Source organism: Bos mutus, chromosome 3, assembly GCF_027580195.1.
Source record: "Bos mutus isolate GX-2022 chromosome 3, NWIPB_WYAK_1.1, whole genome shotgun sequence".
Classification (NCBI taxonomy): Eukaryota; Metazoa; Chordata; class Mammalia; order Artiodactyla; family Bovidae; genus Bos; species Bos mutus.
In genome coordinates this window covers 69,836,984-69,854,829 of record NC_091619.1, presented here as the reverse complement: position 1 = coordinate 69,854,829, position 17,846 = coordinate 69,836,984, and positions in this window count along the sequence as shown.

Genomic DNA, 17,846 nt, shown 5'->3' with positions numbered 1-17,846 from the left:
TATGCAGTCTGTCACTTCTGCTTGGAATGAGCATCCCATTCTACCCACTTTCACACACTTGATATGTCTGGCTAACTCATGTGTAAATGTTTAAGATATATTAAAATTATCTTAATTCTAAGGAAGTGTACAGTGATATTCTGCACACTCCCTCCCTGCTCCCAGTAAGCTAACCTCCCTAGTTTCACAGCTATTTGCATTACAAATGATAAACTGTGTCTAACTAGTTCAAAAATAGAAGAAAGGAGGGAAAGGTAGGATAAACAGAAAGAGAACATTCTCCATTAGATATGAACTAAATTTTGTCAGTGTTTCTATACAATGTATTTAAAATCTATATAAAAAAGGAAGATTGTTACATAAAGTAAATAAAACAATATCCTTCTTACAAGAAAAAATATATCAAATAAATGCATAGAAAACTTCCAATTAAAAATATGGAAAGATATGTTCTGTAAACATATTACAGAATAGTTACTTTAATTATCTTTCCCTCTTCAAAAACACACAAAATCTATTACGTCTATACAAATATCAGACAAAATAAACTCTAAGGAAAAAATTACTTGAGAAATACAAAGGCCCTTTCATTATGATAAAGAGCTTTTAACAATATTAAATCTGTACACACATAATAATATAACTTCAGACATTAAAACAAGCATTTACAATATTAAAAGACAGGAGAGGCATACATATACCTGTAAGTGTTAAATAAATGTTAGTTGCTCAGTTCAGTTCAATTCAGTTGCTCAGTCGTGTCCGACTCTTTGTGACCCCATGAATTGCAGCAGGCCAGGCCTCCTTGTCCATCACCAGCTCCCGGAGTTCACTGAAACTCACGTCCATCAAGTCGGTGATGCCATCCAACCATTTCATCCTCCGTCATCCCCTTTTCCTCCTGCCCCCAATCCCTCCCAGCATCAGAGTCTTTTCCAATGACTCAGCTCTTCGCATGAGGTGGCCAAAGTACTGGAGTTTCAGCTTTAGCATCATTCCTTCCAAAGAACACCCAGGACTGATCTCCTTTAGAATGGACTGGCTGGATCTCCTTGCAGTCCTTTGGACTGCAAGACTCTCAAGAGTCTTCTCCAACACCACAGTTCAAAGGCATCAGTTCTTTGGCACTCAGCTTTCTTCACAGTCCAACTCTCATATCCATACATGACCACTGGAAAAACTATAGCCTTGACTAGACAAACCTTTGTTGTGGAAAATTTTGGTAAGGATATCCAAAAAGCCTCTCCTCTATAAAGACAGTGAGAACACTGGTAAAAATAGTCAGAATTGACATTTTTATAACTGAAAATTTGCTATAAGCTTGCAGCAATTCATAGGGCATTTTAAAAAAAGATAAATGTCATTAAGAAGAGCAAGTTTTACAGTGCTTTAAATTGCCCTATTCCCACCCCCACCCCAAAAATTTTAGTGCCCTTGAAAACCAACAACCACAACCATAGCTAAAGCCAGCAGTTTGGCAGCCTTTGTTAGTTGCTCAGTTGGGTCCAACTGTTTGGAACCCCATGAACTATAACCTGCCAGTCTCCTCTGTTCATGGAATTCTCTAGGCAAGAATACTGGAGTGGGTAGCCATGCTCTTCTCCAGGGGATCTAACCTGGTCTCCTGCATCACAGGCAGATTTTTTATCATCCGAGCCACCAGGGAAGCTCTACATATACCCATAGTAGGGACTTTAACACTCTTCTCTCAGAAACTGATAGAAAAAGCAGACCATAAATCATCAAGTAATCAGAAGATCTGAGCAACTAATAAAATTGATCCAAGTGGCATCAGTGGAATAGAGCCTTCACTGTTAACAGCACATACATTCTTTTAAGTGTGCATGAAACACTTACAGAAGCTGATTATCTGGTGTTACTAAGCGAGTATAATCTTGTTTACAATTGTGAACCTTCAATGAAATCCAACCACTGTCAATAATAACTCTGAGAAAAATCTATAAATATTAACTATCCCTCTGCTGAAATCAAATTATATGTACTCATGTTATAAAAGTGGTGTATATATGCCCTTTCTAGAATATGACCATTGGATTCTAGAAAAATGCAGAAGAAGGGAAATTTGTGTTAGTGGCTGGCAATAGGCTGAGATAGGAAATGGGAGAGATCTTTGTGTTTCAATTTCTCCCAGGTTGTCTCTTTTCTCCTTTCCTTCTGTCCCATGATTTTGCTTAGGTAAAAGCCTCAGAGAAAGATATTCAGACTGGGAAATTTTTTAAGTCTCCTCATGCATTGTTGACGATGAAGGAAATAGAGTAGAACATCACTAATATTTCTGATGTTTACATTACATTAGGGGAGAGAAATATTTCTATATATTAATTAAGGAAAGAAAATTAAATATTTCCACTAAACTGCCTGGTCAAATCTTGATAAAGACTTGAATCAATAATGAATACTCTAAGTATTTTTAAATTATAGTCTGTTATCATTTGAAGAAAATATTCATTTATCTGTTAGTTTATTCACAAGATACTCTGTATCACTCAATATTAAAGTATTACTGTGAATACGGTGGAAGATAGGTAAACATACCCAATATAATATGTAAAACCATAGAAATATCTTTATTATAGTCCTGTCTTACTTTTCACTCACTCTAATGTCTCCACCATATTCAGCATATATAAATTCTAAACAAATATTTAAATTTATTAAACTGAGCAGAATCCCATGAAAACAAACAATGTGTAACAGTATATGGAGAAACTGTTTAATTATTTGTCCTAGAGATTCTTCATTTATAAATATAGATTCAATATCAAATATTGAAATAGTACAGTGAAGTTTTTGGAAGTACATATCGAAATGCAGTACTTGGATGCAATCTAAAAACAACAGAATGATCTCTGTTCGTTTCCAAGGCAAACCATTCAATATAACGGTAATCCAAGCCTATGCCCCAACCAGTAACACTGAAGAAGCTGAAGTTGAATGGTTCTATGAAGACCTACAAGACCTTTTAGAACTAACACTCAAAAAAGATGTCCTTTTCATTATAGATGGACTGGAATGCAAAAGTAGGAACTCAAGCAACACCTGGGGTAACAGGCAAATTTGGCCTTGGAATACAGAATGAAGCAGGACAAAGGCTAATAGAATTTTGCCAAGAGAATGCACTAGTCATAGCAAACACCCTCTTCCAACAACACAAAAGAAGACTCTACATGTGAACATCACCAGATGGTCAAACCGAAATCAGACTGATTATATTCTTTGCAGCCAAAGGTGGAGAAGCTCTATACAGTCAGTAAAAACAAGACAGGGAGCTGACTGTGGCTCAGATCATGAACTGCTTATTGCCAAATTCAGACTTAAACTGAAGAAAGTGGGGGAAACCACTAGACCATTCAGGTATGACCTAAATCAAATCCCTTATGATTATACAGTGGAAGTGAGAAATAGATTTAAGGGACTAGATCTGATAGACAGAATGCCTGATGAACTATGGACAGAGGTTCATGACATTGTGCAGGAGACAGGGATCAAGACCATCCCCATGGAAAAGAAATGTGAAAAAGCAAAATGGCTGTCTGGGGAGGCCTTACAAATAGCTGTGAAAAGAAGAGAGGCAAAAAGCAAAGGAGAAAAGGAAAGATATAAGCATCTGAATGAACAGTTCCAAAGAATAGCTAGGAGAGATAAGAAAGTCTTCCTCAACGATCAATGCAAGGAAATAGAGGAAAACAACAGAATGGGAAAGACTAGAGATCTCTTCAAGAAAATTAGAGATACCAAGGGAATACTTCATGCAAAGATGGGCTCAATAAAGGACAGAGATGGTATGGACCTAACAGAAGCAGAAGATATTAAAAAGAGGTAGCAAGAATACACAGAAGAACTGTACAAAAAAAGATCTTCACGACCAAGATAATCATGATGGTGTGATCACTCAGCTAGAGCCAGATATTCTGGAATGTGAAGTCAAGTGGGCCTTAGAAAGCATCACTATGAACAAAGCTAGTGGAGGTGATGGAATTCCAGTTGAGCTATTTCAAATCTTGGAAGATGATGCTGTGAAAGTGCTGCACTCAATACGCCAGCACATTTGGAAAACTCACCAGTGGCCACAGGACTGGGAAAGTCAGTTTTCGTTCCAATCCCAAAGAAACGCAATGCCAAAGAATGCTCAAACTACTTCACAATTGCACTCATCTCACATGCTAGTAAAGTAATGCTCAAAATTCTCTAAGCCAGGCTTCAGCAATACGTGAACCGTGAACTTCCAGATGTTCAAGCTGGTTTTGGAAAAGGCAGAGGAACCAGCGATCAAATTGCCAACATCTGCTGGATCATAGAAAAGGCAAGAGAGTTCCAGAAAAACATCTATTTCTGCTTTATTGACTCTGCCAAGTGTTTGACTGTATGGATCACAATAAACTGTGGAAAATTCTGAAAGAGATGGGAATAATAGACCACCTGACCTGCCTTTTGAAAAACCTGTATGCAGATCATGAAGCAACAGTTAGAACTGGACATGGAACAACAGACTGGTTCCAAATAGTTAAAGGAGTATGTCAAGGCTGTATATTGTCACCCTGCTTATTTAACTTATATGCAGAGTACATCATGAGAAATGCTGGGCTGGAAGAAGCACAAGTTGGAATCAAGATTGCTGGGAAAAATATCAATAACCTTATATATGCGGATGACACCACCCTTATGTCAGAAAGTGAAGAATAACTATAAAAGCCTCTTGATGAAAGTGAAAGAGGAAAGTGAAAATGTTGGCTTAAAGCTCAACATTCAGAAAACAAAGATCATGGCATCTGGTCCCATCAACTTTATGGGAAATAGATGGGGAAAGAGTGGAAACAGTGTCAGACTATTTTTTTGGGCTCCAAAATCACTGCAGATAGTGATTGCAGACATGAAATTAAAAGATGCCTGCTCCTTGGAAGGAAAGTTATGACCAACCTAGATAGCATATTGAAAAGCAGAGATATTACTTTTCCAACAAAGATCCGTCTTGTCAAGGCCATGGTTTTACCAACGGTCATGACTTCCCTGGTGGCTCAGATGGTAAAGCATCTGTCTACAGTGCGGGAGACAGGGGTTCAATCCCCGGGTTGGGAAGATCTCTTGGAGAAAGAAATGGCAATCCACTCCAGGACTATTGCCTGGAATATCCCATGGACAGAGAAGCCTTGTAGGCTACAGTCCATGGGGTCACAAAGAGTCAGACACGACTGAGCAACTTCACTACTACTCACTATGTATGGATGTGAGAGTTGGACTGTGAAGAACGCTTAGTGCTGAAGAATTGATGCTTTTGAACTGTGGTGTTGGAGAAGACTCTTGAGAGTCCCTTGGACTGCAAGGAGATCCAACCAGTCCATCCTAAAGGAGATCAGTCCTGGGTGTTCATTGGAAGGACTGATGCTAAAGCTGAAACTCCAATACTTTGGCCACCTCATGCAAAGAGTTGACTCATTGGAAAAGACTCTGATGCTTGGAGGGATTGGGGGCAGGAGGAGAAGGGGACGACAGAGGATGAGATGGCTGGATGGCATTACGGACTTGATGGACATGAGTTTCAGTGAACTCTGGGAGTTGGTGATGGACAGGGAGGCCTGGTGTGCTGTGATTCATGGGGTTGCAAGGAGTCAGACATGACTGAGCAACTGATCTTAACTGATGGTCATATTAAAGTAAAGTAAAGTAGTTCATTTGTGTCCGACTCTTTGCAACCCGTGGACTGTAGCCTACCAGGCTCCTCTGTCCATGGGATTTCCCAGCCAAGAGTACTGGAGTGGGTTTCCATTTCCTTCTCTAGAGGCTCTTCCTGACCCAGAGATCGAACCTGGGTCTCTAGCATTGCAGGCTTTAAAAGAAGTTACAGGGTGTCTTGGAGACTGCAAAGTCTGGGCATTAGAAAAGCAGACACTAGCTGACACTGTAACTCTAAACGTATCTTTCTATTTTATGTATCCTGATTCTTCCAATTATACAGTGAAGTCGTTGTTTCTAAAATCATTTTGATGCCATTCTAAATCATTTTGAAAGGAACTGGTAATTAGATCAAGAACAATCATAATTATAAAATATACTTCTGCCTGTATTTATCATGCAGTATGTATTCATAACAGAAGTAAATACTTGATAACTTCTGAATTAAAATTGTGCATTATAACCAATACACACATGAACACCAAGTATACCATACAATAATTTCAATATGTTAAAGTCAACCAAGGGAAATTGGTAGTCAGATTTGTTTTTCCCCCACACTTAAGAGAACCAGCATTAGCTTTTCACTTACTAGGAATAAAAGTACCATTGTAGTAACCCCATCTCTCACAAATTTTAAAGCATTTAATATGTATATTTCTGACTATAACGCATTTACATTTTTTAAACGTTCCCAGGGCATAATAACTAAATGATCTCATTCTCTCACAAATTAAACAGGCCATACAGACTTTTTTCTTACTATTCTTGCCTATGAAGTTAATCCTCACTGAGCTCTCATAAAGACTTCTTTAAGCCTCCCAGGTGAGGGAGAAGCAGCCCTAATGAGCATGAATCAGTGGCATTTGATCCCCACCATAGTTAAATGCCGACACAGATACAATCTTTTGCTCTTCCAAAGCCTTTTAACTCTGAGAATAAAGAACTCAAAATCTCCAACATCAGCAAGCCTTTAAACTAGTTCCTTCTTCTATCCAACAGCTTATCCTCCATTATTTTGCAAAAACAAAGCTACAAGTGTTTTATGGGTTTCATTTGGAGAGAATATGGGGATTGTAGTAGAAAAGGGACCTATATTCCTTGTATTAGAGTTTCTTGTTTCTTCCATTTGATCAGAGAAACTTTTCCTTCCAGAGTATATTGAGCCAAATTGGCAAATAGAAAGAAATTAGTTTATACCATGAGTCAGTGAAGTTACCACATAAGTGTGGATTTATATAAGAAATATTTTAGATGAATTAAGTGCTCCTTTGGGAAATAGCTGGAAAAGACACAATACAGATAAGGCAAATAGAAACAGCACGATAAATTAAGTACATTCTCATTACATCGTTGCACCCCCTTGACCAGAAACAATAACCTCTCCCCAATAAATACACAGTCTCAGAAAAAAGATTAGTGTACCCTCAGGGCAAAGCAAAGAGATATATCTTGTGATATGTTCAAATAATCGTAAAGCTGTACCTCTGGCAGATGATGGGTAGAAGTGAATTAGAGAGGTCTAGGTGAATTATAGAGGTGGGAATCTTCCATCAGGGAGGCCCAGCTGTCTGCCTCAAGGTGCTTGACCCTGGAAACAGACAACAGGAGTAGCCAAGCAAACGACAGCTGTTGCAGAGGGGAAAAAGGAAATAAGTGAGATTCTCATAATTGGGCCTGGGGATGGTAGGAAGTATTTTCCATCATCATATCTTTTAAGCTTGAGTCAACATCATAGTATTATTAAACTATGGAATTGTAGATGTACTATATATCATGCATACACACACGTTTACACAATGCATACACACACGCTCACACATACATACATAGTAAAAGGTAATTAGTATTGATATTGAATCTTTAAGTGATTTTTCCCATCTTAAAAAAAAAAAAAAAAACTGATAGCGAAAAGAAAGCACAAGTAATTACATGAGAGTATCTCAACAAAGCTGAAGATTTCTCTCTGACACATACTCAGTTCTTGATGTTTTCTGTGGCTGCTCTCATTAAATTTTATACTACAGAAAACCTGAACAAAAGCCTGTGCAATGTAAGGGAACAATGATTCACTTTTGCAAGGAAAAGATTTATAGAGGAAAATCACTTGTATCTGACAGTCACTGACATCAGTCCTTAGTTCATGAAAAGCGATGGGGCCTGATAGATCCTTCTGCCATTCACCATAAAGCAACTGTTTTTCTTGTCTCAGCAATAAATGGAAAATGAATAACGATCACATTGATGTGTGGAAAAGAGTCTCGTTTTATAACTAGAGAAAAGTTTTTACAAATTCAATGATGAATCATTAAAAAATGCAGATTAGACACCTGAAAGTATTTCACAGAATAACACCCTCCCTTTTTCTTTTTTTTTTTTTTAAGAAAATATCTACTTAAGAACAGATTTTAAATACATACATTTAAAAATAAAATTAGCCACTATAATATTCCATAAAAACACTATTGAAAAACAAATTTGACTTCTGGGGAAGAAAGATCACTTATATTTAAATTAACTACATAAAGCAAATATATAATACTTAACAGTGCACTTAATTTCTCATCACTAATAGTTTGTCTCTTTAGGTAGAAGCAGAAACTGTCCCTTTGAATGAACTACATTACTAGTAACAAGCTTTGTTTGTCACTGAATTACACCTCCAGTATGAATTTACATCTTGACCAGATTGGAGAAAGCTCTAAATAGTCTCAATGATTTAATACATTGCTTAAATACAAAAGTATTTTCCTCTGCTGCTGCTGCTGCTAAGTCGCTTCAGTTGTGTCCGACTCTGTGCGACCCCAGAGACGGCAGCCCACCAGGCTCCCCCATCCCTGGGATTCTCCAGGCAAGAACACTGGAGTGGGTTGCCATTTCTTTCTCCAATGCATGAAAGTGAAAAGTGAAAGTGAAGTCGCTCTGTCGTGCCCGACTCTTAGCGACCCCATGGACTGCAGCCTACCAGGCTCCTCTGTCCATGGATTTTCCAGGCAAGAGTACTGGCCTCTATTATTGCCCAGAATTATGTCAGTATAGTTTTACATGTCTCTATTGTTTATTAAAAAAAAAAAAAAAGCTACTCTGTTTCTACTTGTATAGTAAAGGGTTTATAATGAAGAATTATGTTTAGTGATAAAAAAATTGTGTTATTCTAAGAACAAGGCCTATAGCCATGGTAAGGTCCTTAAAATCCAGATTCTCTGGAATTTAAAAGAGTTCCTGGTTTCAGATATAAGAATTTAGCAGCTACAAAAACTGCCTGATTGAGTGACAACAAATGAGACTCATCAATATGGCTCTATCATTATCAAAACTAGGACTTCTTCCAAGGACTGATACGTGATAGAGACTGACTTTGACTACTCCCTAATAGACATATCCAGTGAGAGAGGCTGAACAGCTAAGGGAAATAGTAAACAGTACAACTCAAAAGAAAATAGCAAGCTATATGTATCTACATAATCTGTACAGCAGAAACTTTGAAACAGAAATATAAAAATAGAAAACAAATTATAAATATCTTTAGAGAGGTAAAGAATGCAAATCATTTGAAAGTAGGATAAGAAAATATCATTTGAATGTATTATATATAAAAATGAAAGTTGAAAAAGAGAGAACCCACTAGATAAAGATAAATAATAGAATGAATAAAGACAAATAATTAAAGATCAGAGTGAGCATCTCCTACAGAAAACAGGAAAGAAATAAGACACAAAATACTTAAAAAAAAAAATCTTACCTAAAAGTTAAGTTCAAAATTCTAGATAATAAAAATCTATGAAGAAGAAAATACAAATAAAATGCAGAAATATTTGAAGAAAAATTGGCCTAGCTATTCCAGGAGTATGGGCAGAAATATATTTATAATGTCAAAGATTAGAGATTACAAAAACTTAAGCATGTTAAGAAAAATCTGAGGAACAATGGTACATGAGTTTTATCAACAGACACACTGGAAGCAGAAGGGACATTAAATAGCAATTTTAACGTTTTGATTTGAAAGGATGTTGAACTTATGCTTTATATCCAGAAAGTTATTTCACTTAATCTATTATTATAAAATATTACCAAAACATAATTATTAAAGATTTGTAACCAAGAAACATAATAAAAATACTTTTAGAAGAAGTACTCAGATGATGCCACAAGACAAGTAAGAATTGTGAAATAGCTCGTTAAAGTTTAGGATGAGAGAAATGAAAGGATTTTCATTCCAAACTTGGACTAAAATTGTGGACAATATTAACTTAATACAGTGAAGACAGAACTTACATTCATGAGAAGATTTATGAGAGGTAGCATTTTTGTGTAAATACATATTAAGATGGATCTTAAGCTAAAAAACCTAACATAAGAAAAAGACAAATAACTTTTAAATAAACAGAAGAAATTTTAGTCTATTCAATTTAAATCAATAAAAGAGAAGAAAATAAAAAGAGACAACTGTAAAAAGAAAATAATATAAGAATCAAATCTTAACGTAATAGTGAATGTAGAAATACACGAATTAAAAGTGCTGAGCTATAGGTAAACATTTGTAACCAGAGTAATTCACCTTGAAACAGGGAAATTTCACTTTAAATATATTAGATTAAAATTATAAAGTAAGATAATGTTAATCACCAGCAGGAAGGTAGGGCTATAAGAACTCTCATCCTCTCCAGGAGGGACTGAAAATTAGGGCATCCACCAGGAAGCCATTTTGGCACAGTTTGTTCCAATTACATAAAACATATTCTAAGAATCAAAAAGTCCAATCCTGGACATTTAAGATCCCATTGAAATCTTACAGTTTTATTAGGAATCATGTTCTAGGATGTTCATTGCCACATTCACTGTGGTCAGAAGTTGGAGACTTCTGTATCCATAACATATCAAATACATGTACAAAATTCAGTGAATGTGTCCCACATGTTCTTATTCAACAAAAAACAACATACAGTTAAAAATTATATTGTAAATTTGCTAATATGGATAGACTTTGAAATCAAAGCTCAATTAAAAAAAATGAAACAGACTTTAATATAGAACATAATGCTGTTTATGTAAATAAATAAACACAATACATCAGCATATATTTTTCAAGAACATTTAAACATGAAAATATTAGAAATATAACTTGAGAGAGAGAATTTGAGTGGGTTGAGGGATGAAGCTTTAAATAAATAAACCAAAATGAGTAGAGAGGTCAATAGTAAAGATGTGCTTTGAACGTCAGGAATATAATTAAATCAATTTTGCTCCTTAAACTAAAAATAGTAATAAATATGAAAACCAGATGAATAAGGCATGGAGATTCAAATTATCTTTATAACAACTAAAGATGATAATGGAAAATAAGACTCTAATATAGTGAGACTGCTAATGCTTCACACTCAGATTCAATTCATGTTTATTGGCAGTGCTGAACAGATATAGACTGACATTGCGAGGATCTGAACATGTATAGAATGCAGGTGCAGTGTTGATGTATGTTCCCTGTAGGTAATTGTATATCACAAAGAAGAAAAAGGAGTACCTTACAAAAGGAGTAATAAACAACAAACCTCCAAGTATGTTACTCTCCTTCTCTCCAGCTAAGTGCTTAGAAAATGGCAGGTTGATTTGCCTTGTAGATGCTCCTCTGTAAGGAGTGGAGAATGGGCCCTCTCATACAACTATAACTATAAACCTGTCAGATCTATTTTCTGAAAGGTGAAGCAGCCAAATAGCTACTGACCGGGACCATTTGAATTCCACTGCCTTGTGTTATTAAATGCTGTATCTGAAGAGACCACTATCCAAAAATATGAGATAAAGGAAAATAAAGTTATAAGAACATTGAGTCATGTAAGAATTCTACAGCACAAAGGAAAGAGAAATTTGTCTTGAAGACACTAATTTGAAAATAATTTACATAACAAACAACAATTTAGAGGGGAACTAGTGGAATCCTTAGAATAGGTTTATTGTGAGGAACAGATATGAATGGACTGAGATTAAATGAGAGATGAAAATAGACTGGTTACAATAAGTAAAAACCATGACAACATGAAATAAATTTTTCACTGAAGAGAGTTAACTGCAAAAGATAATCATAAAGAAAAGCAAGTGAATGATGATTAAAAATACTATCAGAATGTAGAAAGATTAAAAGTAGGAGGAGGTTTATGAAAAAAATTTGAAAAAAATGTGACAAATGACAAAGCATTGCTATCTTTAAATATATTAAGGATGACAATAAAGCAGTATTAGTGTTAATTGAAACATTTAAAAGAAAAATGCAATGACAAGTCTCAAAATAGAAATGTAACATATTACAATAATAAAGTAATACAAAATTTAACTTTATATATAAACAAAGTAAATTAAGTTAATATGAAGTAAAAAAAAATCTACCCATAAAATAAAGAAGGCTTTTAAAATAATAATCAAAGACATTTTCAGTCTGGTTCATTTATAAATATCAGTTTATATTAACAAAATTTTCTGATTTACAGTTGGAATTTTTTTTAAATGAAAAAGATTTTTTGAACATATTTTTTTTTTAACAAACTACCATACAGTTGAGCTCATTTCACATGCTAGCAAGGCAATGCTCGAAATCTTAAAGCTAGGCTTCAACAGTATCTGAACTGAGAACTTCCATGTGTTACAACCTGGATTTAGACAAGACAGAGGAACCAGAGATCTAATTTCCAATATTTGTTGGATTATAGAAAAAGAATTCCAGAAAAAGACCCACTTCTGCTTCAGCTACATGAAAGCTTTGACAGTGTGGATCACAGCAAACTGGAAAATTCTTAAAGAGACAGAAATACTAGATCACCTTACCTGTCTCATTAGAAACCTGTATGCATGTCAAGAAACAACAGAACTGGGCATGAAAATACGGACTGGTTTAAAATTGGGAAAGGACCATAACAAGGCTGTCAATTGTCACACTGCTTATTTAACGTATATGCAGAGTACACAATGAGAAAGGCCAAGCTAGATGAATACAAGCTGGAATCAAGATGAATACAAGCTGGAATCAACAACCTCAGACATGCAGACGATACTACTCTAAGGGCAGAAAGTGAAGAGGAACTAAAGAGCCTCTTAAGGAGGGTAAAACAGGAGAGTGAAAAAACTGGCTTAAAACTCAACATTCAAAATACTAAGACCATGGCATTCAGTCTCATCACTTCATGGCAAATAGATGGGGAAACAGTGGCAGATTTTCTTTTCTTTGGCTCCAAATCAATGCGGATGGTGACTTCAGCCATGGAGTTAAAAGACACTTGCTCCTTGGAAGAAAAGCTATGACAAAACTAGACAGCATTTTAAAAAGCTGAGACATCATTTTACTGTCAAAGATCTGTATCATCAAATCTGTGTTTTATCCAGTAGTCATGTATGTATATGAGAGCTGGACCATAAAGAAGGCTGAGTACAGAAGAATTGATTTCAAACTGTAGTGCTAGAGAAGATTTTTGAGAGTCCCTTGGACAGCAAGGAGATAAAACAAGTCAATCCTAAAGGAAACACTGAATGTACATTTGAAGGACTTATGCTGAAGCTTAAGTTCCAATACTTTGTCCACCTGATTTGAAGAGCCAACTCATTAAAAAAGACCCTGATGCTAGGAAAGATTGAAATCAGGAGGAGAAGCCGGCAACAGAGAATGAGATGGACATGAGTTTGAGCAAATTCTGGGAGATGGTGAAGGACAGGGAAGCTTGGCATGCTGCGGTCCATGGAGTTGGAATGACTTAGTGACTGAACAACAGCAAAAACTAAGATTTTTCATATTTTGATAATTTATCTGTAGGAAGCCTACGATGAAGTTTTAATTGGTGAAACACTATACATGCAAAAAGATGCTTACTGCAACATAATGTATAAAGTAAGAAATAGACCGTGATGCTGGGAAGGATTGAGGGCAAGAGAAGGGGGCAACAGAGGATAAGATGGCTTGATGGCATCACCAACCCAAAGGACATAAGTTTGAGCAAACTCCAGGAGATACTGAAGGACAGGGAAGTCTGGCATGCTTCTGTCCCTGGGGTCGTATGTCAGACGTGACTCAGCAACTGAACAACAACAAGGAATAGAAACACCAATGTATTCGGAAATAACATTTGATGTGACAAATTATTATGCACTCATTTAAAAAATATTTTCAAGAACTGTTCAGTGGTATTTTTCATAATGAAAAAAATGTTCAAAGGTATTTTTCACAATGAAACAAAAACATGAAATAATGATTAATGTATATGTTTTTATTTCAATCTCCTAAAGAAGTTTCATAAGACATTGTAATATATGTGATATTAAAGATAACTGAGTTGGATGGCATTGACTCGCTGGACATGAGTTTGAGCAGGCTCCAGGAGTTGCTGATGGACAGGGAAGCCTGGCATGCTGTAGTCCAAAGAGTCAGACATGACTGAGTGACTAAACTGAACCAAGAATAAAAAAGGATGAATAAAAAAGTAATTTTTGCTACATCATGAAATTAATGGTGATTTATATTTTGTCTTTATAGTTTTGTTATTCTCATATCATCTACCTTGGATTTATATTGTTTTATTAATGAGTAAAAGTCCATTGAATATAAAGATAAAAGTTAGAAAATAGAGAACAAAGACAGAAATATAGATCAATGGAACAAAATAGAAAGCCCAGAGATAAATCCACGCACATATGGACACCTTATCTTTGACAAAGGAGGCAAGAATATACAATGGATTAAAGACAATCTCTTTAACAAGTGGTGCTGGGAAAACTGGTCAACCACTTGTAAAAGAATGAAACTAGAACACTTTCTAACACCATACACAAAAATAAACTCAAAATGGATTAAAGATCTAAATGTAAGACCAGAAACTATAAAACTCCTAGAGGAGAACATAGCCAAAACACTCTCCGACATACATCACAGCAGGATCCTCTATAACCCACCTCCCAAAATATTGGAAATAAAAGCAAAAATAAACAAATGGGACCTAATTAAACTTAAAAGCTTCTGCACACCAAAGGAAACTATGAGCAAGGTGAAAAGGCAGCCTTCAGAATGGGAGAAAATAATAGCAAATGAAGCAACTGACAAACAACTAATCTCAAAAATATGCAAGCAACTCCTACAGCTCAATTCCAGAAAAATAAATGATCCAATCAAAAAATGGGCCAAAGAACTAAATAGACATTTCTCCAAAGAAAACATATAGATGGCTAACAAACACATGAAAAGATGCTCAACATCACTCATTATCAGAGAAATGCAAATCAAAACCACTATGAGGTACCATTTCACGCCAGTCAGAATGGCTGCAATCCAAAAGTCTGCAAGTAATAAATGCTGGAGAGGGTGTGGAGAAAAGGGAACCCTCCTACACTGTTAGTGGGAATGCAAACTAGTACAGCCACTATGGAGAACAGTGTGGAGATTCCTTAAAAAACTGGAAATAGAACTGCCTTATGATCCAGCAATCCCACTGCTGGGCATACACACTGAGGAAACCAGAAGGGAAAGAGACACGTGTACCCCAATGTTCATTGTAGCACTGTTTATAATAGCCAGGACATGGAAACAACCTAGATGCCCATCAGCAGATGAATGGATAAGAAAGCAGTGGTACATATACACAATGGAGTATTACTCAACCATTAAAAAGAATTCATTTGAATCAGTTCTAATGAGATGGATGAAACTGGAGCCTATTATACAGAGTGAAGTAAGCCAGAAAGAAAAACACCAATACAGTATACTAATGCATATATATGGAATTTAGAAAGATGGTAACAATAACCCTGTATATGAGATAGCAAAAGAGACACTGATGTATAGAACAGTCTTATGGACTCTATGGGAGAGGGAGAGGGGGGGAAGATTTGGGAGAATGACATTGAAATATGTATACTATCATGTATGAAACGAGTCGCCAGTCCAGGTTTGATGCACGATACTAGATGCTTGGGGCTGGTGCACTGGGACCACCCAGAGAGATGGTAAGGGGAGGGAGGAGGGAGGAGGATTCAGGATGGGGAACACATGTATACCTGTGGCAGATTCATTTCGATATTTGGCAAAACCAATACAATATTGTAAAGTTTAAAAATAAAATTAAAAAAAAAAATAGAAACAATTTCCTTGATCATATTGATTCTGAGTTACATAAAGACATTCAGAAAATATATTTAATTGGAATTTAGAAGTGTTAGTTTTAGTTATGGTGGTTTAGAAGGACTCATCTGTCAGTAACCCGCATCAAGAGTACCTGAAACAACAACAACAAAAAAGAGTACCTGAAACAGAGTGAGTGTGATAATATTGAGAGAGTTTATAAACAATGACAAAAGTTGAATGTGTATGCACCCGGTGAAATTCCAACATACAATGAAAAGTAAATTATGAAGTAGTCTACCATTGTTTTTTTCTCACCATTACAGTTTTTGTACAATGAAGTAAAAACTGATCAATTTAAATTGTTAAACTAGGAAGTAAAAAGTGAGGGCAATTCTCTGGACAAAAAATGGAAATGCGCTGAGAAGTTGTAAATGTGTTTGCAACTATGCACAGTTTTTCATCAGCGTGTAATACTTCTCATGATCAAAGTTGCAAATTGTATCCATTATTTCCATTCAGATCATTAACAAGGAGCATTCAAATACCATTTTTTAGTATTGCCTTATTGAATGCACTCAAGTAGCACTTTATAAATGCACAGCAACAACAGCAAAAATTATCAACAAATATTTAGTTCTATTAAAGGATATGAAGACCAATAATAATACCTTTGATTCAACTCCATTTAAAAATCATTTCACTGGATACAAAAACTGTCAGCTCATGTGGCACTTATATCTGTGTCAGCTGATTACCGAGTCTCATGCTTCCAATCTTTACTACAGAAATCTGTAACAAGTTGTTAATAAAACCAATTCAGTTAAACTCAAAGTCTTAGATTTGTTTCTAAATTTGTCTTTATATCAAACAGTTAAAATCCAATAATTGTCAATGCATATGAACCTAAGCTATTCATGTTTTGGGGAAGGGAAAAAAAAAAATCACAGAGAAGGAAACTGACATTTATAGAATGTCTCATGTGTTACAGACAAGCTGAGAGATTATTTATCATCATTATCTCATTAATTCAGAAAAGTCCTTTGTGAATTTGAAAATATTATTTCTATTTTATAAACGTATAAAATTGATAGATTTGATAGATTCCCTAACAACCAGTGTAACAGAGCTAATAATTGCTGGAGCTTACAATGTCCTAGAGGTTAAAATTATTGTAAAAACTGAGAAACTAATTTTAAAATTTAATTGGAAATGTGAGTTACCTAAAATAGTCAAAACAACTTTGAAAAATTATATTTAGAAGTATTGAAGTACCTACTTTCATGACTTACTTTAAAATTATAGTAATCAAGATATTGTAGTGTTGGCCTAGGGACATACATATAGATCGATGGAACAGAACGTAAAGTTCAGAGACAAACTCATAGCCAGAGATTTTTCACAAAATAGTTTAATAATAAACTGTTTGTTGTTTAATCACTAAGTTTTGTCTAACTCTTTGTGACCCCATGGACCATAGCCTGCCAAGTTCCTCTGACTTTGGATTTCCCAAGCTAGAATGCTGGAGTGGGTTGCTGTTTCCTTCTCTGGGGATCTTCCTGACCCAGGGGTTGAACTCACATCTCCTGCATTGGCAGGCAAATTCTTTACTGCTGAGCCACCAGGGAAACTCAAAAATAAATTGGGTAATCTTTAAAATGAATTTTGCTAAAATAGACTGCTATCTGGAAAAACTGAACCTCAACTTTTAGCTCACATAATAGACAGCAATTTTTTGAAATGAATAATAGACTTAAAACTAAGAGCTAAATGTATTAAAAAAGAAAAAACAAAAACAAAAACAAACCTAGGGGAAAAAGAGATGAAAGCTTTTCTACCCTTGGAAGGACATAAGAAGTCTGAACCTTTAACAACTATTGTATGTAGATAGATAGATAAAAGTTGAAATTCATCTAAATTTTAAAACTGCTCATTAGATGACATGTTAAGAGAATAAAGAGGCAAGCTACAGACAGGGAGAAAATATATGCATAACATGTATTTAATAAAGAACTTATCTAGAATGTTAAAATGAATGCTTACAACTCAGTAACAATGGAGTAGA